Raw genomic sequence first — 6,512 nt, forward strand, 5'->3', positions numbered from 1 at the left:
TTGATTTTCTCTATTTTTTTGCAATTTTTATATTTCCGCAAATGTTAGGCTTACCTGGTCATGGGGACCAGGTGCCGTCATGACATATTCACGGTTGGTGAACTAGGGTCGTGACAGCTTAACATGAAGCCCAAGTCGAGAAACCAGCCGCTAATGGGAATTCTTGGCACAACTGGGCCAAAACTGAACAACCCAGGTTCGATTCCAAATATAGTAACAGCCTTTACAAGAATTATTTTTACCATTTAACAATACAAAATCAATGATCATAGCTCATGTATATTTGATTCAGATCAGTACCTTTAATAAATCATATGACTCAAACTTTTCCAAAGCAAGCAAAAAGTAAAGAGTTAAACTAAAAATCTGAATATTTCAAGTCTGATTTCGAACTCAAAATTCATTTGGAAAACTATTTTGAATTCAAGATGCTCACATATGAGCCAAGCAAACCACAGACCAAATGCTGAAGTAGTGGGGGTCGTATTTCAAGCTATGAGTGAATAATTCAAAAAGCTAACCAATGAAATCAAAGCTTAAATCGAATTTGAGAGAAACAAACAACATGAATGAGCTAATTTGATGAATACATAACCTATAGCTATGAGAAGTGTCTTCAAAACCAAACAGACTCACAGATTTGAATTAAGAGACCACAGTCCTTCTTTTATACATGTTATTCCTAGAACTGGGAACACTTTTGAACCAAACAACGTTCAGGTAAAAATCTAAATTCAGCATCTAGGATAAGATATAGTGTCGAGAAATGAAATTCAGAATAAGCTAAAACTATGAGAACATGAAACTAATAATTGTCATTTCTTCAACTTGGATTACATATCTTCACTCAAAGCTCAACCATGCTTCATTTCTCAATCAAGGCTCAAAGAAAATACCTGGAAAATTAAGAAGGAAGCAAGGAGAATGAGTAATTAACAACAGCAGCAATAGAACCAGCCCAGAATCGATAAAACAGTACCCCAAAACCAAAGCAGCTCAAACCAGACTTCCAAATACCCAAAACTCAAACCATTTCTACCCAGATGAAGGAATTTGTAGTTTTCAGAAACTATAGCTAACAAGGAAGATCAGAAAACCAGAAATCAAACCAAATTTTGAGCAGTTTTTAACCAAGAAATGCAGGGAATTCAGTGTTATTTTAGAGTCAGCCGTTTTAGTTTTTTCAAGATTTTTTTTATCTATTAAATTTGACTTTAATTCTCAAGTAATGATGCCTTTATAGGCAAGCTATTAGGGCAGCAATGCCGAATTTTTTTTTTTCATTTTACACCTTTTGGAATTTTTGTTTTAACTTAGATACCCCTAGCTTAAAACTCAGAATTTCACATAAGTCCTAATGGCACCTTCCCAGAAGCTGCCTAAATCAGTTACTGAGAGATTCCCTTCTTAAATTCCCCAATTTACCCCTTAAGCACTTTGTTTTTATCTCAGTGAACCCGAATGGGTATGGGTCAAATTGACCCAATGCTTCAAAACAACAAAGCCTGGGCTAATCCCTTCCTTTTGGACCCAAGTCCAATTCAGAAATTGAACAGAAGAACCTAACATGCAGAAAAATAAAAAAGGCAGTTCGGAATCAAATGGATTTCTTAACCAAATGTTCTCTACGGCCCAAAACTAAATGAAAATCAAACAAACTAAAATAACGAATCCAAACAAAATTAAAGAAGATACTAATTAACGATTAGCCTGGATTAAAGAGACACATGCAGAAGTAATCTTGAGAAAACAGAGGAAAAGAAGAAAAATAGAAGGAGATATGGAAGAGAAATGAAGAAAATGGGATACTGAAAATACCTGTCTATACCAGGTGAACAAAAATCTTGAACGACCCTTCGAAGAATCCGATTTTGGACCTAAATAGACCTTAATCGTGCGTTCTCGACAAAAACACACGAATAAGGTCCAATTCGAACTCAAATCTTCATCCAACTAGCTGATTCGCGTTTTTGGGGATTTAGGGTTCATGCCTTCGATTCGAGATTCGAGCAATTCTGGCAAGATTCGAGGGAAAAGGAGTGAAGATTTAGAACGAGGGGATGAAAGGGAGTTTGGGGTGTTGATTGGGACCGGTGCCGCCAACGGAGACGGCAAGGTTTTGAGGGCGGCACTCTAGGGTTCGGATAGGCGTCTCTGAGGATTGGGGAATGGGAGAGATGATTGGAGGGGGGGTAGAGGTTCAAATAGTTATATAATAGGGATACCCTTAGTTCCGGACTGTTTGATCAAAGGAGATCAACGGTCCAGATCAAAGGTTATCAAAACGGTGACGTTTGGGTTGTATGGGAAATTGGACCGGGTAGGGGCAGATCTGGGCTTGGGTCAACCGGGTTTCAAAGAGGAAAATTGGTTTGGGCTGGAAAAATCTTTTTCTCAAAAAATAAAAAAAAATAGAAATCTAAACCAATTCCTAAATCAAATTATACTACCAAATTATGTTAACTAACCCTAAGTAATAATTAGCACAATTAATTAAAAACCAAATTAAAAGAAAAACTACAAAATTTTAAACTCAAAATCAAATGCAAAAAAATGAGTTATTTTGCGACTTTTTTCATTTTTAATAAAACAAACTATTACTATTAATCAAAAATGTAAAGTTAAATCCTAAGATGCAAATGCAACATATTTTGTATTTTTTATGAATTAAATGTAAAATTAACATGCACACAAAAATGCAACAATCGGGAAAATTCTACGATAATTTTTAAATAAAAAATAATTAAAAGGAAAAATCTAATTTTGGGATTCTGTAGGAGTAATTCAGGTGAGGCAAAAATCACGTGCTCACAACCATGTTGCATGCAGAATTAATCAGAGTAAGGTTACTATATAGAGGTCTAGACTGGGACCCTCAAGCGGACAACTTGAGGGGGAAAGGCACGGAACCGTCGAACGAACCACTGATCGAATAGTTTTACCGCAAATATGCCTTTCCGAATTTTAAGGGTGACGTATAGGAAGAGCGCAAACACTCATCAAACGTTGCTATAGGATTGATTTCGCACGAGTGGAATATGAACTTGAGCATGATTTATGCAACATTAAAAGCATGTTGTCAAGTATTTGCACGTTTAAAAAACGATAAATTCGGTATTTAAATAATTGAAAGACAGTTGCGAAAAAAAAGAAACAAAGAGACAAGTCAGTTTCAGGAAATAAAGGAAATCATAAATGCTTGGAAATAAGCAGTTAAATCCAAAAAAGGGGGAGGGTGTACGGGATAAAGCATGCTTAAGACTAATTCACAAAAATAAGTTCGTTATGGTAAGAGACTAAAATATCCCCAGTAGAGTCGCCATGCTGTCGTGCCCCCTTTTTTTCCTCGCGGAAGTCCGGGTTTCGACATTCATTGGGAACAACTCGTTTCCTTCTGGGAATTGGGTGTTTGAAGAGTCGCCACCTAACGGATTAAGGTGCGTTAGGGCACCTAGAGCAATTAACTCATATAACTAGTTTGCATTACCAGAGATTAGGGTAAGGGCTCGAAATAACCTTGAGGGGAAGGTGTTAACGGTGGGTCCCGGCCGAACTCAATTATGTGAATTAGTCATTTATCAGGTAAGCAGTCTAAGCACACATTTGCAAATAAAGGAATTTTAGGTAGTCCAAGCACACATATGTGGATAAAGGAAGTTTAACGGACAGGCAGTCTAAGCACGCATATGTAAATAAAGGAAGTTTAGGGATAGGTAGTCTAAGCACACATATGTAAATGAAGGAAGGGAAGTCTTAAGTTGATTAGCCTATAGGATCACATCTGTACAATACCCAGTAATCCTTCCTCAATGTCACGACCCATTTCCGAAAATAGATCGTGATGGCGCCCAACACCATTATCGGGAAAGCCAACGCGGAAAATGTAATTTAGTTCTCAGTTTTATTTTTACCCAAAGTAAGTATAGAAATTCATGAAACTCAAGTCAAATTAGAAATGAACAATAATATGCCAAAATAGTTACAACTCCAAAATGATAGTCTACTAACGTGTGTGCCAAGACCGGGTGTCACAAGTAATGGGCAACTAGTAGAATGTACAAAATAACATAACTATCCTACTGTTCGAGATAGAATAGACAGCAAAAGTAAAGAAAAGACTCCATCAAGTTGCTGAACGTCTCAGGAAGGGGGCTGCTCACCGTGGAAGTCTCAAGCTATGAATCAGGGGTGCGCACCAAATTAGTAGCCAGATGCACCTGCCTCAGATCCTGTACAATTAAGTACAGAAGCGTAGTATGAGTACATAAACAACATGTACCCAGTGAGTATCCCGTCTAATCTCGAAGAAGTAGAGACGTGAGGTCGGCGAGATACCACTAGGGTCAAATAATAAAATAAGTTTTTATGCTAAGCATGGGAGTCACAGAAAATCAACAATGTATAGCAAAAGATAATAAGTAAAGTTCTAAACAGCTTTGTAGTCAACCAATCACATTTCAATTATTTAACTGGACAAGTCATAGATGAAGTTTCACATAAGTATCATGCGCACATTATGCCGAGGTCGACAGCTCGGTCCAACAAAAAATAAACGGTGCATTGCCAGAGGGTCGAATGGCGCGAACCATAGATGTATCTATTTCTACCGAGGCGATCGGCCTGATCCACAAATATCAATTTATATCAAGAAAGCACATGAGTGTGCATTTATTTCCAAGTACATTCATACAAGTATCCACAAGCATAAACACTCGCTTATTTTCCTTTCCCTGACTCTAGCATATCCTAAGTGGTCATATTAGCAGGAAAAATATAGAGACAATCGCCAATAAAGAATGATATGACTCCTAGTCTACCTGGACAATTAACATAGTAGTAGCTACGCACGGGCTCTCGTCACCTAGTGCGTACGTAGCCCCCGTATTTAGTAGCAAATTACTCAATTATTGTACCTATGAGGACAATTCCCTCTTACAAGGTTAGAAAGGAGACTCACCTCGCTCCAAAGTGCACTTCCAATGCCAACAACGAGCCCAAACCCTCAATTCAGAGCTGAACGATCCAAAACTAGTTAAATGAGGTAGGAACTAATCAATATAAGTTCACAAGATTATATTCTAGCTATTTAAGCAATTTCCCAACCCATACCACAAGTTTCTTAAAACCCGACCCCGGGCCCACATGGCCGGATTCCAAAAAATTTCGAAGGAAGTTGTTCTCTATATCCTAAGGATCATTAATATTTAATTTCTAGTTCATTTCATAACAAATTTTGTGGTAAAATCTAAGTTTTATTAAAACCCCAGGCCTAGCTCTAACCCCTTGATTTCTTCAAATCTTTAGGTGTTAATCTACCTAAAACTCGAGTGTTAAGCTTAGAAATAAGGGGGATGAACTTACCTCACGATGCTATGTGAAAGTCCCTTCTCAAGAGCTCCAAAATCGCTCTATGTCCGGGTGCCAAATGGTCAAAAAATGGCTGGAGCTCGAATTAAATGAAGCTCACCGCCCAGCAGTTTTTGCTTCTGCGGTCAAGGGACCGCATCTGCGAGAAAGGACCGCACCTGCGAAATTGGCTAAAAGGGCTGGGACCTCTTCTGCGGTCTTGAAGTCGCACCTGCGCAGACGCTTCTGTCGTTTGGCCTGGCCAGCTCTGGGCCGCATCTGCTGTAGATGGACCGCATCTGCGGTCTCGCACCTGTGGTCCACCAACCGCAGGTGCAGTTATGACAGAAGCAGCAGCTTCAGCACTTCTAAAAAATTTCCACTTCACTCGAACCTCGTCCGATTGACGCTCGAGGCTCCCGCGCCCCGCCCGAACATACCGACCAGTCCGAAATCACGAAACGGATCTACTCGAACCTTCGAAACGCCCGAAACAGCGCTGAATCTATGAATCACCCCCTAAAACTAATTGAATCAAACTTATGAACTTAAAGTTCTTAATTTTCCTCTAACGGGCCAAAACGCCCTTAGACTACTCGGATTGACACCAAATTTTGCGGGCAAGTCTTAAATGTTATATTGGACCTGTATTGAGCTTCGGAACCAATATACGAGCCCAATACCAACGTGATAAATCATTAATTAGTTTCTTTAAATCCATAGAAGTTTAACAATTTCAAATAAAAATTCCTTACTCGGGCTAGGGACCTCGGAATTCGATTCCGGGCATTCGCCCAGGTCCCATATTTTCCTGTGGACCCTACGGAATCGTCAAAATACGAATCTGGGCCCGTTTGCTCAAAATTTTGACCAATGTCAAACTTAGCCTTTTAAGAAAATCCTAAAGAGTCAATTGCGCGTATTTCAATCCAAACTCTTCCAAATCAAGAACCAACCATCCCCGTAGGTCGTAACTTAGTTAAAGCAAGAACGGAGAGTGTTATTTGGGGGAACGGGGTTCTAAAAAGGCAAACGACCAGTCGGGTCATTACATCCTCCACCTTTTAAACAAACGTTCGTCCTCGAATGGACATAGGAAGGTACCTGATGTGCTGAATAAATGAGGGTATCTGCTTTGCATGTCCTCCTCGGACTCCCAGGTCGCC

This window comes from Nicotiana attenuata, chromosome 8 (genome assembly GCF_001879085.1).
Source record: "Nicotiana attenuata strain UT chromosome 8, NIATTr2, whole genome shotgun sequence".
Classification (NCBI taxonomy): Eukaryota; Viridiplantae; Streptophyta; class Magnoliopsida; order Solanales; family Solanaceae; genus Nicotiana; species Nicotiana attenuata.